This window comes from Euphorbia lathyris, chromosome 3, assembly GCF_963576675.1.
Source record: "Euphorbia lathyris chromosome 3, ddEupLath1.1, whole genome shotgun sequence".
NCBI lineage: Eukaryota > Viridiplantae > Streptophyta > Magnoliopsida > Malpighiales > Euphorbiaceae > Euphorbia > Euphorbia lathyris.
In genome coordinates, this window is record NC_088912.1 from 71863758 (window position 1) to 71883693 (window position 19936).

Consider the following 19936-nt stretch of genomic DNA (forward strand, 5'->3'; position numbering starts at 1 on the left):
GGGATAGAACCCTTTCTTAGCCAATTTACTCAGCTGGTTCTGTATGGTTGTGATGTCCTTTCTAAGTTTCTTTGACTCAGTTTGGACTTCCGAGACAAAACCATGCATGACTTTTAGATTTTCGTCTTGCCTGGTGTTGTCTTGGAGAAGATATCGGAGGTCACTCAGTTTGACCTCTTCTATCTCATCACATCGCCTGCTGAGTGCCTTTATTTTCTTGTTACACTTTTTAGTCAGTGTATATAGATCACTCAGGGCGTTAACCATTTCATTTCTAAGCAAGAGTAGAGATGTTACCTCATTGGAGTGTTCCTCTTGGTCAGTATCATCTGAAAGGTTAGCTTGCTCAGATTTGCTGTCTCATTTGCGTCAGCTTCTGATGAGGTTGACTCATCACTGTCACACCATGTAGCCACCATTGCCTTTTTGCTTCCCTTCCTTTCTTTCTTTAAGTTAGGGTAGCTTGACTTAATGTGCCCAGTTTGATGGCACTCGAAGCATGTGACAGGCTTTGAGCTGTCCTTTGTGTATCTGCTGTCACTAGACTCAGCTCTGTATTTGTCGCTTCTTCTGAATGGCCTTTTGCTGTTCTTATCATTCTTTCTGAACTTCTTCATCTTTCTCGTGAACATGGCCATTTACTCATCATCTGATGAGTCAGCTTCGGCCGAGTCAGCTTTCATGACAAGTGATTTTTGTTTCTTATCTTCTGACTTTTCTTTAGCTTCGAAGTTTTTCATAGAGATCTCATGAGTCAGCAGAGATCCAATCAGCTCGTCGTATTTGTATGTGGTCAAGTCCTGAGCTTCTTCCACAGCTGTCTTCTTAGCTTGCCAGCTTTTGGGAAGACTTCTCAATATTTTCTTCACCTGTTCCTCTTCGGTGAAATTCTTTCCTAGCCTCTTGAGCTCATTTATAATATTAGTGAACCTTGAGTTCATCTCCGAGATGTCTTCGTTTTCATTCATCTCGAACAGCTCGTACAGTCTCATATGTTGGTTCACTTTGGACTCCTTGACCTTGCTCGTGCCTTCATAGGTCACCTCTAGCTTTTTCCATATCTCCTGTGCTGACTCGCAACCTGAAATCTTATTGTACTCTGCAGCATCTAGAGCACAGTGAAGCATATTGATAGCCGAAGCATTATTTTGTAATTTTTTAAGGTCATCTTCTGACCACTCAGTTTCACTCTTGACAACTTTTTCGTTGTTCACTGTTTTGTAAGGCACATATGGGCCTTGAACTATTGCAAGCCACGCACTCATATTTGTAGCTTGAATAAAGTTCTTCATCCTGTTTTTCCAAAATGTATAGTTTGATCCGAAAAACAAGGGTGGCCGACTAATTGATAATCCCTCAGGGAGTATCTGTGTCGTTTGATTTTCGGGAGGGAAACGAGTGCTGTTCTCAGCCATTTATCGGGATCAGCTCAAGATAGTTATATCTTAGAGTAGTGAGCCACATTAGCTCTGATACCACTTGTTGGTCCCGTGTGATTAGTTCCAGGGGGGTTAGGAACTAATATAACCTTTTCGTTTAATTATGCTGACTTAATATAATTCTTTAAGTAACTTAACTTAGTTTAGGTCAGCACAGCCGAGAGATGTAAGACAGCTTTAGTCAGATGCTGACTAGAACTGTTTTACACATGAGTTAGGAATTGACACTTGAGGTCAGCTTCCAACTCAGCACCAGATTACTCAGTGTCAGCTTTTACGATTTATATACTGAGAAATTTAATCAACCAACACTTACAAATATATATTGAGAGAGAGTTAGAAATTACCCAGCACGACTTATCCTGGTTCGGCCTCTCCGCCTACGTCCAGTCCCCAGAGTCCCTCCGGGCTTTTTTAATCCAATACTGAGCTCTTTAAAGGTAGAGCACAAACCGTTTACAAGGCAGTTGAAGATGCAAAAGTACCTTCATCTATTCGTCTACTCAACTCTTACTGAGCGCTATAACCAAACACTCAGATTTCTCTACCACTGAGTACTTAAAACCGAGTGCTCAACACAACTCTCTCAATTTTACAATTGATACAAACTTGTTCTTTCTAGATGAAGAACACTTTAGATGATTACAAAATCAATCTAGCTTTTACACAGAAACGGAAGTTTGGTGTAAGATCTTTTTCTTGTTTGAATGTGCTTTTTATGATTCTCTTTTTCTCTTTTCTTTTTCAGCAATCGGCAAAGGATCCAAGAATGAACTTGTCCTTTTATAGTTGAGGTCTGAAGCTGTAATGATTTGAATCTGGAATTATCCATTGGATTCAAACGGCTTTTTCTAACGACATGTTCTGGTCAGCTTCAGATTTGCAGGCCAATCATGTCGTCTGAGTTCCGCAGGCGTCAGGCTTGTCTTCTTCGCGTAGGTGTGTCTTCTAGTGCCAGTTCATCTTTTAGCTAACGGACAGTTGACCCATGCATCTCGAAATTGACTCTGTGTGTAATTCCAAGGTTTCTATTATTGGTGCAGACAGTTGTCGGATCTTGTCTTCTAGCAAACGAATCATTCATGCTGTCCTGACAAACACTCAGCTTGACCGTTTTGACATTGCTTTTGTTCTTTGTTTCTGAGTTGTATTCTTATTCAGCTTCCGTGGTCAGCTTCGTCTGCAAGCATTAGCTTAGAAGAAGACTTCTCTTCTTTGATACAGAGTTGCGTTCCACTCAGCTTCTTTGGTCAGCTTCATCTTTAAGTATTTGTTCTGAAGATGACTTTTCTTCTATTATGCTGAGTTGCACTTCACTCAGCTTGTGCTATGTTCTCATGCTGACTTCGACCTGTCTTACTTTTTGATTCTGTTTTCATTTATACTTATACTCAACATTGAACAAACATATTAGTACAATTAAATCAAAACACTTAAATTTAATTGCCCCTTAATCATGGATTAACTTAAATAATTTTGTCAAATCAAAATCATGTGGAAAGGTGTTTCAACAAACTCCCCCATTTTGATGTTGGCAAAATATTTAATTAATGGAACTCAGCATTGAGATTCCCCATGATTGAAATTCTTTTTATACTTCTGAAGTTACTCCCCCATAAGGGTTGCATCTATTGACTTAACTTAACTCTAAACCTTCTAAGATTTAATCGAGTAAAAATTAAGACATGCCTATACTGACTTAGTTCAATTCTAGACCTTCCAAGATCTAATTCAGATGAGCCTAGGTTAGCTTTCAGAAGAGTTCAATGCTTGAAACATATGTTTACTCAGTTTGATACATGGATAGTTTAGGTATCAGAGTTTATGGAAGGATGTATCAGAGCTAATGTGTGCTGAGTATGTTCCATTTTAATTTTGTTTGTTTGTTCAATTAAGACAGATCAACACATAGCACAATAAGTAAGTAAGCATCACATAAGATTTGTCAATTTGAATAAGGGATGCATGAATATATATAGATGGTCAGCATTAACAAAATATAACACGCCAGATAAAACTACAAGTCAAAAGCTACAACTAGCCAATCTATTTCTTCCTGTTGACTTGAGCTTGGTGAGCAGGATTTACTTTGCCTTTCCCTTTGGCGGTTTGTTGTTGCTGACCCTGAGTTCCTGATCCAGATGCTCCTCCCATTTTCTACTGAGTTCCTGCAGCTTGCATTTCTTTCTCCCCCATTTTGCCAGCATCAGATGAAGGGGGAATAAATGTCTCACGAAGAACAACACGAGCTAGTTTTACTGAGTATGATTGAAGTTGACTTGTACTCTCCCGAAGACCATCGAAGACGGCTATGCCATCGTCCAGAGTGGCAGCAGGGATCCTAATGGTAGCACTCAGCATGCTCAGAAGATACTCCTGGGATTTCCTGATCCAAGTAATGGATTCTGTCAGGTTGGCATATGATTGATGGTACATTTTGAGCAACGCAGAGTCGTAAAACTGACATTGAGCGTTTGTATGCCGGACATGGTTGAGTGTGGCTTGAGAGTACTATAGAATCTCATTTTTTTTACTTGGTCAGTATCCATTTCTTCTTTACTCAAGTTAGAGTAGGCGAACAACTTCGCTGATTTGCTCAATGGAACACTATGAGGAGGAGGAGACTAAATCACGAGTCTCGATCAGCTCAGAACTTAGCTGGGTGAAAAGCTGATTAACCTCAGCAGAGGTTGCATAGATTGAGTTCACAGCTGACAAAGTGTTGAGTTGACCCTGGATAGCATTCATATGATGAACCATTATCAGCTGGAGTTCAGCCAGCTTCACGATAGAGTCTTGCTTGGGTTATTGAGATTGAAAAGATGTCATGACACTCAGTAGATTCTTAAGACCCTTAATTTCAGTCAAAAGCTGAGTGATAGAAGCGAGTTGAGTTGGCTCAACATTGATAGACCCAGCAGCATCGGTATTGGATTGATGAATATCTTAAATTAAGGCTTGAGCTGAGTCAATGATTCTTCGTCCAGACTTAGTAGCATGCAGGTAAGCATAAGATTCATCATGTTGAGGTTCAGAAGCTGGAAATGGAATAGGACCGGATGGAGGAGGAGTATTATGCTATCCAGACTTGGATGTGCCAGCTTGGTCAGCAGCTGGGCTTTTATTCAGATTACCAGACGGAACTAACTGGATGTCATTCTGCGATAAAGGAGTAGGAAGAGGTGGATCGGCAGAGATATTGACCTGTTCAGAGTCAGCCTAAAGCTGAGTAGTTTCAGAAGATTGAGGGAATGCAGTGCTGACCTGAGCATGATTTTCCTTTGCCAACTCATTGTTTTGAGTGGCAGGAACTTCGAGCATTTGCTCGGCAGAAACAGGACCTTTTGGAGCATTGGGGTCGGCTTGTTCCTCAGCTTGAGAAACAGAGGCTTGCTTTTCCTGAAGTTGATCTGGAGTTGGTTCAGAGAAGAATTGAAACTGAAGTTTTGTGAGAGCAGTAATCGGTTCTCTTAGTGGAGAATCATCCAGAATGTCAATGATAGGAGACTCTTGAGCTTTTCGCTTGAGTTGTTTGCTAGTGCTGGTCTTATGAGTTGGAGGAGTTGGATCAGCAGCAATGGAGTCAAGAGACTCAGAAGATGAGTTAAACCTAAGGTCAGCATTGAGATCTTTCATAGCTCTGTCTTTCTCTGTGGACTCAGCATCAACTGTCTTACTCGGCACAGTTGGATTCTCAACCTGCTTAGCATCATCTGTTTGGTTTTGTTCAGCATCAACTCCTTTACATGGCTCAACATCATCTGTCCTTTCATCATCAAACTGACCTCCAAGATCATCCAATTTTTCTTCTTGATCGGCAGGAGTTTTCTCAAGATCAATCTCTTGACTTCTTACAAAGTGTGAGTCTTCAGAGACTAAAAAGTCTAGAGGAGGTGCATCAATCGGTTTTAACCCAGAAGGTTTCCGCTTCTTTTACACGGGTTGCTCAGGAGTTTCCTCACTCTCTTCCTCAGGCTCAACTTGCCTTTTCAGTTTTTCTGCTGACTTAGGTACCTCCAGACCTTGCTCAACATCAGCTTTCCTTGCATTTGATACTATCCTTAGCTTTTTCGGAGCAGTGTTTGTTGAAACACCTTTCCATATGATTTTGATTTGACAAAAGTATTTATGTGATTGATAAAAATATTCTAACACATTAAATTTAAATGCTTTGATTTATTCACACTAATGTGTTTGTTCAATGTTGAGTTAATTTGATTTATAAGACATTAAGATAAAAAAAAGCCTAAAGGCCCATAAGTGGAAGTCAAGCCCAAGTCAACAGATCAAGACCTCGCGGCCCAGGAAGACAAAACGAAGTCGTTCTAAGCAAAGCACTAGCTCAGCATGAAGAAGGATCGAGAAGCCTTCTATCAATTGCTTCAAGATGAAGCTGCTAAGTTAAACGACAAGAAGTACAAGTCAGCGGCAGAACAGAACCAACTTAGAGACAAAGTATTTCTACTTTGGGTAAAGCTCAGAAGACGCAGTAAGCTGTCTGGAAGACTTTACTATTAATGTCGAAACATTCTGTTCATCTGACGAAAAGCTGCTGAGCACTGCCGTAGACAGAAGATACAAGAATCTCATTGGCCAACGACACTGAGCACGTCCTGAGTGAAAGAGAAAGGAAGCCGTTAGCCTCCAACGGTTATTTCGAAATTCGAAATCACCGGTGCTTGAAGTGTCACTATAAATAGGCCTTTCAAATGCTTCATTCAATGCAGATCTTCAATCAAGTCGAAATGCTGACCAAATTCATACTTGAAGTTCTGTGAGAAAAGCAAAGCAAATCTTACACCAATTCCAATCATTGTGTAAAAGTCTAGAGTGATTTTATTCATCTAAGGTGTCTTAGCAATTGTTGTTTAGGACAAACACTTATCATTTCTAGAAGAATAGAAAGGAGAAGCTGAGTACTCGGTTATAGTACTCAGCGGTAGGTATAAGAGTGAGTAGAGGAATAGAGGAAGGTACTCTTATATACTCAGCTTCTTTTGTAAAAGGTTTCGTGCTCTACCTTTAAAGAGCTCAGTAGAGGATTCAAAAAGCTCAGAACGAGTTCCGGGGACTGGACGTAGGCGGAGAGGCCAAACCAGGATATGTCTGCTGAGTAACATATTTCTAACCTTTAAACTCCTTTATATATTGTTTGCTATAAAACTGACTAAGTAACGAACTCACACTGAGTTGAGTGCACTAAGAAGCTGATTTCAGGAATAGACTTAAGTGCTATCTCATGACTCAAGGAAAGAAACAGACTTAGTCACTAGTTGACTAAGCTTGTGTCTTAAAATTACTTAGCACCACTGTGTAAACCTTCTTCACAAAGAAAAGAAGTCAGCCTTAACGGACAAAATTTTAATTAGTTTCTATCCTCCCCCACCTTGGAACTAACCTTGTCACGTTATACGGGACCAACAAGTGGTATCAGAGCTTAAAAGCTCACTTAGAAAGATATAACTATCTTGAGCTGATCCCCACAATGGCTGAGAACATCACTCGTTTCCTCCCTGGAAATCAGACAACTCAGATTCTTCTTGAGGGACTGTCCATTACTCGGCCTCCTCTGTTCTTCGGGTCTAACTACACCTTTTGGAAGAACAGAATGAAAAATTTCATTCATGCAACAAATATGAGTGCATGGCTTTCTATAGTCCAAGGCCCATTTGTTCCTGTTGAAACTGTTGACGGCCAAACGGTTGTCAAAGCTGAGGTTAAGTGGACAGAAGATGACCTCAAGAAGCTACAAAATCATGCTTCGGCTATAAACATGCTTCACTGTGCGTTAGATGCTGTAGAGTACAACAAGATTTCAGGTTGTGAGTCAGCGCAGGAAATCTGGAAGAAACTGGAGGTCACTTATGAAGGAACCAACAAAGTTAAGGAGTCCAAGGTGAACCAGCACATGAGGTTGTACGAGCTGTTTGAAATGAATGATGATGAAGGAATCTCTGAAATGAACTCAAGATTCACAAACATAATCAACGAGCTCAAAAGACTTGGCAAGATCTTTACTGAGGAAGAGCAAGTCAAGAAGATACTGAGGAGCCTTCCCAAAAGCTGGCAAGCCAAGAAAACTACTGTTGAGGAAGCTCAAGACTTGACCACCTACAAGTATGATGAACTCATTGGATCTCTGCTGACCCATGAGATCTCAATGAAGAATTTCGAGGTGAAGGAGAAGTCTGAGGACAAGAAGCAAAAGTCTCTTGTCATGAAAGCTGACTCCACTAATGGGAGCTCAACAGACGATGAAGAGATGGCCATGTTCACTAGAAAAATGAAAAGGCTATTCAGAAAGAATGATAAATATTCCAAGAAGCCTTACAAGAAGTGTTAACTTGAGGAAAAATCCTTGATCGGAGTACTTCCCTGTGAGGTGCCGTTGGGATCGGCCGGGGACACTCCGATGCCAAAGTCAGTAAGATGGATCAAGGAAACCAACGGAATTGACAAGAATGGTGAGAATGTGTGTACCTTGATAACCTAGGGGATCATGCTATATATAGCTGGGAAGTTGTAACCTTCAGGTAACTAGAAAGTCTCCATTAATGCCTCATTAATGGCGGTTATGGGTTATTCTGAACCTGGCGGATTAGCTAATTAATAACTCATTAATGACCTTTTATGGCCGAGTCAGCGGCCAGCCGTTATAGAGGCGAAGGGAGGGATTCGCCCTATAGGTCCGCCAGCGGATCTCTCTGAGCTGATCTAGGGAGATCCGCCAACCAGTTTCCTTTTGGAGACCCCTACGCGGCGTACTTTGAGGTGAATATCCCTTTTGGTCCTCAGGATAATATCTCAATGTTATCAAGAAGTTTGACAAGTACAAAGCTGAGTCTAGCGACAGCAAGTACATGAAGGACAGCTCAAAGACCATCACATGCTTTGAATGTCATCAAACTGGCCATATCAAATCAAGCTGTCCTACCTTGAGGAAGGAAAAGAAGAACAGTAAGAAGGCAATGGTGGCAACCTGGAGTGATAGTGATGAGTCATCATCATCAGGAGCTGATGCCACTGAGTCAGCAAAGATCTGCTTCATGGCAGATGAGCTTGCTGAGCCTTGTGTTTCTGAGCATGCTGACCCCTCCATTGCATCTGACGATGAGGCACACTCAACTGAGGTAATTTCACTACCCCTGCTCAGAAATGAAATGATAAATGCCCCGAGTGACCTCTACACACTTATCAAAAAGAGTAACAAGAAGGTTAGAGCACTCAGCAGGCGATGTGACGAGATTGAAGAGGTCAAACTGAGTGACCTTCGATATCTTCTCCAAGACAACTCAACTTTGCATAGTAACATAGAAACTATGCACAAGTTTGTCTCGGATGTCCAATCAGATTCTAAGAAACTGAGAAAGGACATCACATCTATTCAGAATCAACTCAAGATTTTGAATAAAAGAAATATTCCTCTGAACACTCAGTACCGAAGTACTGGTCAGCAGAGATGGAATCCTCAGCGGAATGTCCAGTGTGACTTCTGTGGGAAGAAAGGACACACCACAAAGGTGTGTTGGCATGCTCAGCACTGGGGTGCTGACCAGTCAGTGAGATATCCCAAACGAAAGGTCAGCTGTGACTTCTGTGGGAAAAATGGACACACTGTCCAAGTGTGTCGTCATAAGATTAAATATGATGCTTTACCTGCTGAGCCTAACAAATAAGGACCCAAAAAGACTTGGGTACCTAAAGATAACTAGCTATATTGCAGGTAAGCCTGAGGTGTGCTGAGAAGTAAAAAATGTGGTACATTGACAGCGCATGCTCGAGGCATATGACTGGTGATGAAACTCAGTTCATCACACTTGTGCGTAAACGAGGTGGAAGCGTAAGTTTTGGAGACAATAAAAAGGGTAAGATAGTAGGGTCAGGAACCGTTGGTGGTAATCCTACTATTGAGTCAGTCTCCCTAGTCAGTGGACTTAAATATAACTTACTCAGCGTAGCTCAGCTATGTGATAACGGGAGAAAAGTTATATTTGATAACACTGGATGTAAAATTCTCGAGGGAAAAACAAATGAATTGATTTTAACTGCCCCTCGTATTGATAATGTCTTTATGCTGAATTTGGAAGAGAAATTTTCGAAAAATGTATGCTTAGTGTCAAAGGAAGAAAATTCTTGGCTATGACACAAGAGACTTGGTCATGTAAGCATGGACCTCCTAGCCAAATTAGCAAGAAAGCAATTAGTTGAGGGACTGCCAGAACTTAAGTTCGAAAAGGATCAATTATGCAACGCTTGTCAGGCTGGAAAACAAACTAAAACATCTTTTCATAGTAAAAACATTGTCTCAACCAAGCGTCCACTCGAGTTGCTACACTTGGATCTCTTCGGACCAGTCAAGCCGCTGAGCTTGGGTGGTAGAAGATTTTCCTTGGTCATTGTAGATGACTTTTCTCGGTACACTTGGATCATCTTGCTAAGTAGCAAGGATGAAACCTTTGAGACGTTTTCAACATTAGTAAGAAAACTTGAAAATGATAAAGACCTAAAGTTAGCTCACATCCGAAGTGATAATGGTGGAGAATTCAAAAACCAATAGTTTGTTGAATTCTGTGAAGCCAGCGGCATTGACCATAATTTTTCTGCTCCTAGAATGCCTCAACAGAATGGGGTGGTTGAAAGGAAAAACAGAACCTTGGTTGAAATAGCCAGGACAATGCTGAGTGAGCATAGGCTTCCAAAGTACTTTTAGGGAGAAGCTATCAACACAGCGTGCTACATACTTAATAGGGCTCTAGTCAGACCCATATTAAAGAAGACTCCCTACGAACTTTGGAAAGGACGAAAACCCAACATTGGATACTTTCGTGCCTTCGGCTGTAAATTTTTTATTTTAAATACTAAAGACAGCCTTGCTAAGTTTGATTCAAAAGATGATGAAGCTATCTTTTTAGGCTACTCAACAAACAGCAAAGCATATAGAGTTTTCAATAAACGAACTCAGGTCTTAGAAGAGTCAGTACACGTTGAGTTCGATGAAACTAACCCTGTAGGAAAAGACAAGCAGCTGACTGAGGATGACCCATACTCAGCACCTGCTGACCAAGTAACATCCGCTGAGTCACTACCTCAAGGGCTGACCAAAGGTAAAAGCGAAACTCAAATTGTTTTCACTGACCAATCTATACCTGCAGAGATTGTTGAAACACAACCAGCTCAAGACATCACTCTACCAAAAGAGATCAGAATACCAAGAGGACACTCAGAGAGTGCCATTCTTGATGCTGCTGAAAACACCCTGATGACAAGAAATCAACTCAGCAGATACCTCAGCAACGTAGCATTCGTCTCAGTTCAGGAACCAAAGAACTTCTCTGAAGCTGAGCACGATGAGTTCTGGATGAGTGCAATGCAAGAAGAACTTGATCAGTTCAGAAGAAATGAAGTGTGGGACTTAGTGCCAAATCCAAGAAGCCAGAAGACCATAGGAACAAGATGGGTCTTCCGCAACAAGCTAGATGAACAAGGGAACATGGTCAGGAACAAAGCAAGACTTGTAGCTCAAGGCTATAGTCAGCAAGAAGGTATTGACTACGGTGAGACCTTCGCCCTAGTGGCAAGGCTAGAGGCTATAAGAATTTTATGTGCATATGCAAGTTATATGAACTTTAAATTATTTCAAATGGATGTTAAGAGTGCATTCCTTAATGGAGTTATAAACGAGGAAATCTATGTTAATCAGCCTCCAGGGTTTGAGGATCCTAAGTTCCCAAACCACGTTTATAAACTAAAAAAGGCTATGTATGGTCTCAAGCAAGCACCACGTGCTTGGTATGAGAGGCTGACCAGTTTCCTGCTGACTAGAAATCATGTCAGAGGTAAAGCTGATACAACCTTATTCATTAAGAGGAAGGGTAAAGATACCCTACTGGCTCAGATATATGTTGATGACATTATTTTTGGTGCCACTAATGAGTCCATGTGCAAGGAATTTAGTAAGCAGATGCAGGCTGAGTTTGAAATGTCAATGATGGGAGAACTCAACTTCTTCCTTGGACTTCAAATTAAATAAGGGAAAAATGGCATCTTCATCAGTCAAACTAAGTATGCTAAGGAAATATTGAAGAAATATGAACTTGAGAGCTGCAAGTCAATATCTACCCCTATGGGCACTGACACTATCCTCTGCGCTGACGAAAATGGTAAGTCAGTAGACAGCAAACTGTACCGAGGTATGATTGGCTCTCTACTCTACTTAACTGCTAGTAGGCCGGACATTTAGTTCTCAGTATGTTATTATGCTAGATATCAATCTAACCCTAAGGAATCTCATTACATAGCTGTAAAAAAATCCTTAGATATTTGCAAGGCTCAGTGAATGTAGGTTTATGGTATCCCAATACTTATAATTTCACACTCATTAGATAAACTGACGCTGACTACGGACGAGACAAGCTTGAACGAAAGAGCACCTCAGGAGGAATGAAGGTGTCGTTGAGGGCAGCACGAGTTATCCGTATAGAGAATGCCTTAAGCTTACACGTGCTTTCATTGAGACCATAAAAAACAGGAACACCATCATCCAAGACAGAATGGGGAACCCTGACCGAGGCACTGAGCATACTCAGAATGTATTCTTGAGACTTCCCAACCCAGGTTTTAGTGTCAGTCAGCATGGCATAGGCTTGATGAAACATCTTAAGCAGAGCCGAATCATAATACTGATGCTGAATATTCGAGTGACGCGCATGTTTGAAGATTGATTTGGAGTATTGCAGAAGCTCATTGGTCTTGAGTTGGTCAGTTTCCATCTCTTCCTTACTCAAGTTGAGTAGTCAGACAGCCTCACTAATTTGCTCAATGGAGCATTGGGAGGAGGAAGAGAGTTGAGCATTGGTTCTGGCTTGCTCAGAGTGAAGCTGGGTAAAAAGCTGATGAACTTCAGCAGAAGTTGCATACATAGAGTTGGTAGCTGACAGGTTTTGAAATTGACCCTGGAGAGAGTTCATGTGATTGATCATTATCAGCTGGAGTTCGGCCAGCTTTACTATGGATTCCTGCTTGGGCTGTTGAGACTGGAGTGATGTCATGACACTCAGAAGATCCTTAAGACCTTTGATTTCTGTGAAAAGCTGAGTGACAGAGGAAAGTTGAGTTGGCTCAACAGGAACTGACCCAGCGGCGTCGACAGTGGTTTGATGGAGGTCCTGGAGGAGAGCTTGAGCTGAGTCAATGATTCTTCGACCAGACTCAGTGGCATTCAGATAAGTATAGGATCCATCATGGTTTGGCCCAGTTGCCAGAATGCGAGTAGAACTGGAAGGTGGAGGTGTGTGGTTACTTTCATTATTGGAGGTGCCAATATGATCAGCGGCTAGACTTGAGTTCGGATTGCCAACAGAAGCTGACTGGTTGATATTCTGCACTTGAGGATGTGGAAGTGGTTGATCGGTAGAATTATCTACTTTCTTAGAGTCAGGCTGAAGCTGACTGGTTTGAGGAGGTTGAGGAGTTTCAGCACTGACCTGAGCAGGTGTTTCCTTTGCTATCTCAGCATGTTGAGGAGCAGGAACTTCGAGCACTTGCTCGGTATCAACTTGACTTAGAGTAGAAATTGAGTCGGTATGTTCCTTAGGCTGAGAAACAGAGGCTTGCTTTTCCTGGTGCTCTCTTGGAGGAGACTCAGTGGGATTTGAGAAGAATTTGAATTGCATATCAGAAAGATCAATGATTGGATCCCGTAGTGGTGAGTCATCCATAAGGTCAATCATTGGGGATTTATGAGCCTTCTTTTTAAGTCTCCTTAATCTCTTAGTCTTTGGAGGAGAGGGGTCAGCTGGAATAGACTCAAGTGAATCAGAGGGTGAAGTTGCCCTTAGATCAGTATGATCCTTTGCTGTTGGCTCAGCTTCTTCTTCAACCTGCTCAGTGTTCGTTATTTCATGTTGCTCAACATCTGCTGTCTCCTCAGCATCAAATTGACCTCCCAATTCTTCTTCATCTTGGTCAGTGGGGTTTTTCTTAAGATCAATGCCCTGACTTCTCACAAAATGAGAGTCTTCAGAGATGACAACATCAAGTGGAGGTGCATTGATAGGACTCAACCCAGAAGAGATCTTCTTCTTCTTTCTCAGTGGTTGCTCAGGAGTGTCCTCTTTTTCTTCTTCCTCAGGCTCAGCTTGCCTTTTGAGGTTTTCTGCTGACTTAGGCTCAACCTGACCTTGTGCAACTTGAGGCTTTGTTCCTTTGGACACAAACCGAATCTTTTTCGGTGGAGCATCAGTGTCTTTGGAAGAGGTTTGAACAGCTTTCCTCTTTCTGTCCTGCTTGTCAGCTTGAGCTTTCCTCACTTTCTTTCCTTCTCTGGTCAGCATCCCCTCTATTTCCTGAACAACGGCCCCTTTTCCTTTCTTAGGGACAATCGGTTGGTCATAGACCAAGCCGAACAATACAGATGCGGTAATTTCAGTTCCCCAGACATTAATTTCCTCAACCAAATTCACCTGGTGATCTTTGAGGATTCTGGTAATAAGGGAGCCTAACCTAAGGGTTCTAGTACTTCTTTGAAAACCACCGATTAGAAAGACTGGCATGTTGATCGGCTGGTAGGTCAGCATGTGCCAGATGAAGCACTGCTCGAAGTTCGACGCTGAAGAAGTGGAGTTGACCTTTGGAAAGAGGAAGTTGGTCAGTATGTAATGGGCCATCTTTTGATTCTGACCCATGAAGGTACTCGAGATTTCCCCGACATGACCGGCAGGTTTGCAAAACTCAGCGGGATAGTCAATTTTTTCGTGGTCACCGGTTTTTCGAAGTTTAGCTCCTTCGGTTTTCAGTTTTAGCAGTTTGACAAGGTAAGGAGGGTTGATGAATATATCTTTTCCTTGAACCTTGGTGACCATGTAGTCCCGGTTATCATCAGCGGCTCTTAGGTTAGTGTAGAACTCCTTCACTAACTCAGGATAGGTGGCTTCTCGAGTCGAGAACAGCTCGGTCCAGCCGTTCTTTGAGATCCACTCATAGAAGGGTTGCTCATCTTCCACAAATCCCTTCGAGAACCAGCGGGAGTGGTCAACTTTATATCCCCTTACGCTGTTGTAAACTAGGGAGTAAGTACGTTCCATCAGTTTCTTTCCCTTATCATGCTTCTGTTTCCCTTTCGAAGAGGTAGCTTGGTCAGCTTGGGTTTTCTTGCTCAGGGTAGTGACCTTAGAGTGGTCACGCTGACCAGGTTCTTGAGACTTGGTGGGAGTCTCGCTATATTCCTGCTGAGCAGGAGATGGAGGGTTTTCATCGGAGCGGTTATCATCGTAACCGGCACCGAAGACATTCTGAGAATCGTTAGACATGATTCTTAGAGAAATTTGAGAAGTTTGGGAATTTTAGAAAAGAGAGGATTTGAATACCAGAAATTTCTAAGCGTAAAGAGGTACAAGTGGGAATTCGTCCACTATTTATAGAGGTGTTGAGTTGATCTGAAGCGTTGAGGTGGCGGTTTGACCTCGAGATACTCAACCGATAATGATTCTGGCAAAACGGGGGAGAAAGAACAAGCTGGTAGAACTCAGCATACAGGAGAAGCATCTGGCAGTCAGCAGAAACAAAAGGGAAAAGCCAAAGAGCATTCTGCCCAAATCAACTACAAGAAATAATAGCTTGACTAGAATTGCTAGATTTAACTTTTAAAACTTATACTCTTTTCCTGATGTATTTTGTTGTGCTGACCATTAATCCAAAACTATGCATGCATCTACTTTTTCAAATTGACTAATCTTATGTGATGCTTACTTATGTTTTGTGCTAAATATTTAACGTATCTTCATTAAATCAACTGTGCTATTTGTTTACATTGCTTCATGATTGTCTGCTGTGTTGATCTATACGTTGACCTCTTATATATGTCTTCTTAACTAAAACTCATTGAACAAAGATATAATCAGCGTACTCTGATATCTAAATCTTCCGCATAACTTAACTGAGTTAAATAGAGTATGTTCCATGAGCTGACCTAATTCTGAAAACTGACCTTAGACTTACTTGATTAAACCTTGAAATGCTTAAAGTAAAACTAAGTCAGTAGCTCAACCCTTACGGGGGAGTATCTTGAGAAAAACAAGGTCAACTATCATGGGGGAGCTCAACACTGAGTTCCTTACTGAATATTTTTGCCAACATCAAAATGGGGGAGTTTCTTGAAACACCTTTCCACATGATTTTGATTTGACAAAATTATTTATGTGATTGATAAAAATATTCTAACACATTAAATTTAAATGCTTTGATTTATTCACACTAATGTGTTTATTCAATGTTGAGTTAATTTGACTTATAAGACATTAAGATAAAAAAAGCCTGATGACTTGTGGAGAATTTCTGATTAACTTCTATCTCTGTGGGGGCGTCGTTGGGTTCGATGGGGGGAAGCTCCGATGCCAAAGTCAGTAAGGAAGAACAAGAGAGCAAACTGAATTGACAAAGGGTAAGTGAATGTGTACCTTGATAGCCTGAGACATAGGCTATATATAGTCATGAAGTTGTAACTTTCAGTAACTAGAAAGTCTCTATTAATGTTCCATTAATGGCGGTTACTGGTTACCTTTAAGTTGGCGGTTAGCTATTTGATAGCTCATTAATGGTCTTTATTGCCAGATCGGCCCAGCCGTTCTAATGGCGGATTGAGTGTTTATGGAGATTCGCCTCACAGGTTCGCCCACGGGTCTCTTTTGGTGAGTCCTTGGTGATCCGCCTGCCAGATCTCTTTGTTTCAATACGCCGTGGTATTCCCGTATCAGGTGACCAACACGTGGCGTTATTAGGCGAATATCTCTTTTGATCCTTAGGATAATATCACAATGTTATCAGAAGCCCCCCCAAAGTTCCTTTAAAGTCCTTTAGGGCTTTTGAGCTTCTTTGCGCGCCGTCATGATTACCTGCATTAATGTTCACTCTATTTGATGCCAATCATGGGGTGACACGTGTGACAGGCGCACCACCCGAGGAAAGAGAAGACGCCTTCTTCATTTTTCCTTTTCTCTTTCTTCCTCATTCGTTTTTCCCCTTCATTTTTCTTTGCGCCTTCTTCGTAGCGCTTCTTCGGAGTTTCAGAATCCCTTAAGCTTTTATTTTTCATGTAAGTTCATCTTTTCATTCTATATATTGTGTTTTTGAATGTTTAGAAGCTCTTCTTCATCCTCTGGGTCAACCTCTGAACTTTTTAATTTGACCTCTCCCTCTGAAATTGTAATTAGTTGGACCTCTTCTTCGTTGGAAAATTCTCTTTCCTCCGAAGGTACGGTTAACTCCGATTTAGCTGAGTTGCTCGACTCAGCGTGTAATCGTGGTCGAACTCGTTTAGGTAGTAGTAGTCAAAACCTTTCTATTCCTATCACCGGTATTGCTCCGGCCATAGATTCTAGGCGATTTTCCAGGATGGCAGCCTCTTCTTCCGCTCCGCCCAGGAAAAAGGCACCTCGTGTGGAGTCTACCTCCTCTCGCATGAGTGCCGTGGATCTAGCAGATCTGGCGAGTAGATTCCCATGGATAAATAACTACGAGACCCAACTGGCGGATGCTCATCAACGACCCGCCTGTCCGCCAAACGGATTCTTGTCTGTGTATTGTAGTCACGTAGAAAGAGGATTCCGACTGCCTCTTCCCAAGATGATGGCGGACATCCTTGCTTACTTTGACATTACCGTTAGCCAATTACATCCAAATGGCTGGTTAGATATTGCTTTAGATTGTTACCTTACCTCGAACTTAGGGCTAATATACACTCCTCGTATCTTTCGAGCTTTTCATAAACCGTCGAAGCGAAAGTCTGAGTCTTTCCTCACCTTTGCAAAGTTTGGAGTGTATTCGCCGTTTAGTGGCAAAATGTCCAACGTCCATTGTTGGGACGAAAAATTCTTCTACGTAAAGATAAACGAGGGCGAATCTCTAGGCTTCCCAACATTCTGGAATCCCAAACCTTTGCACATGGCGGGAGATATGCGTATATTGACGAATAGTGATAAGGTAGTGGCGGAGCTCATGAAGAGTGTCAAGGCGGATGCCTGGACATACGCTGATGCCTTAGACTTCATGATAAATGATATTCCCCTGATTCGTCGAGAAGGGGACAAGTTTATTTACTCGAAGATTGCCCAGTTTGATCAAGGTAACTTTGTGTTTTCTTTGAACCTTGATCGCTTTATTGTTCTCTTTGGCAGGGGTTTATCTAAGGCCAATCACGCTCTTGCAGAGAAGCGCAGGAAGTTGAAGGAAGATGAGGCTCGCAAGAAAGATCAGGCGGCGGATCCCCAAAAGGGTGCAGGGAAACGCCTGGCGGATACAGCGGCCGATCCGCCTCTGAAAAGGAGGAAGCCTGCAGCTTCTAGCGGTCAAAAGTTTATGGCGGATGCCATGAAATCCGCCGCGTCTTCAGTGGAGGGGGAACATGCAAGTTGTTCTTACTTTAATCTTTTTACCATACTTTGGATCTAAGTTTTGATCCTCTCATCTTCATGCAGACGGCGAAGCCAGACCTAGGCGGTTACTGGTTCGCCAAGTATGGTACCAGGGGATCCTTGAGAAATGAATCTGTTATTAATGATGTGGACGAGGCTCTAGGTCAGTTGGGCGAGGTACAGAAGAACCAAAATCTGATCCCAGGATCAGCCCATGTTCAAATGGGAAAGATTGAGCTTCTAACGGTTAGTTCCTTCTGGCCTTTGGCTATAAGTGATCCCCTTTTGATAGCTTTTGAATGAACCGTTTCGTCTTAACAGATGTATACTCGCTTACGCGCCATGGAAGCGGAGCTCCTTCAAGGTGTAGCAGACAAGGCTACTATAGAAAAGTTGGAGAAAGAAGTCGCTGATGCCAACGCGAAAGCCGCGTCCGCCATTACCCTCAAGGATGCCGAGATCCAAAAACTAAAGGAGAAGATTGAAGCAGATGCTAAGGAGTATGAGGATGCTTTAGGAGATGCAGAGTACATGGCTGGGGAGCAAGCTTTCTATTACGGCGAGCTGATCATGGCGTATTTCCAGCTGGCGTATCCCGAGATCGATTTTACAGATCCGCAGTTTGCCGTTCCGGACCCAGATGATGTTCTCAAATATAAAAAAATCCCGGACATCAAGGACCATCTCCGTGATTACGTTCGGAAATGGATGAAGGGACCTGTCGAAGAAAGCAAGCCTTCCACTAATCTCCACATTTAAGGATTCCACGTTCACCGCACCAATTAATGACTTATGGAGAATTTCTGATTAACTTCCGTCTCTGTGGGGGTGTCGTTGGGTTCGACGGGGGGAAGCTCTGATGCCAAAGTCAGTAAGGAAGAACAAGAGAGCAAACTGAATTGACAAAGGGTAAGTGAATGTGTACCTTGATAGCCTGAGACATAGGCTATATATAGTCATGAAGTTGTAACTTTCAGTAACTAGAAAGTCTTCATTAATGTTCCATCAATGGCGGTTACTGGTTACCTTTAAGTTGGCGGTTAGCTATTTGATAGCTCATTAATGGTCTTTATTGCCGGATCGGCCCAGCCGTTCTAATGGCGGATTGAGTGTTTATGGAGATTCGCCTCACAGGTTCGCCCACGGGTCTTTTTTGGTGAGTCCTTGGTGATCCGCCCGCCGGATCTCTTTGTTTCAATACGCCGTGGTATTCTCGTATAAGGTGACCAACACGTGGCGTTCTTAGGCGAATATCTCTTTTGATCCTTGGGATAATATCACAATGTTATCAGAGCCTAAAGGCCCATAAGTGGAAGTCAAACCCAAGTCAACAGATCAAGACCTCACGGCCCAGGAAGACAAAACGAAGTCGTTCTAAGCAAAGCACTAGCTCAGCATGAAGAAGGATCGAGAAGCCTTCTATCAATTGCTTCAAGATGAAGCTGCTGAGTTAAACGACAAGAAGTACAAGTCAGCGGCATAACAGAACCAACTTAGAGACAAAGTATTTCTACTTTGGGTAAAGCTCAGAAGACGCAGTAAGCTGTCTGGAAGACTTTACTATCAATGTCGAAACATTCTGTTCATCTGACGAAAAGCTGCTGAGCACTGTCGTAGACAGAAGATACAAGAATCTCATTGGCCAACGACACTGAGCACGTCCTGAGTGAAAGCGACAGGAAGCCGTTAGCCTCCAATGGTTATTTCGAAATTCGAAATCACCGGTGCTTGAAGTGTCACTATAAACAGGCCTTTCAAATGCTTCATTCAATGCAGATCTTCAATCAAGTCGAAACGCTGACCAAATTCATACTTGAAGTTCTGTGAGAAAAGCAAAGCAAATCTTACACCAATTCCAATCATTGTGTAAAAGTCTAGAGTGATTTTATTCATCTAAGGTGTCTTAGCAATTGTTGTTTAGGACAAACACTTATCATTTCTAGAAGAATAGAAAGGAGAAGCTGAGTACTCGGTTATAGTACTCAGCGGTAGGTATAGGAGTGAGTAGAGGAATAGAGGAAGGTACTCTTGTATACTCAGCTTCTGTTGTAAAAGGTTTCGTGCTCAACCTTTAAAGAGCTCAGTAGAGGA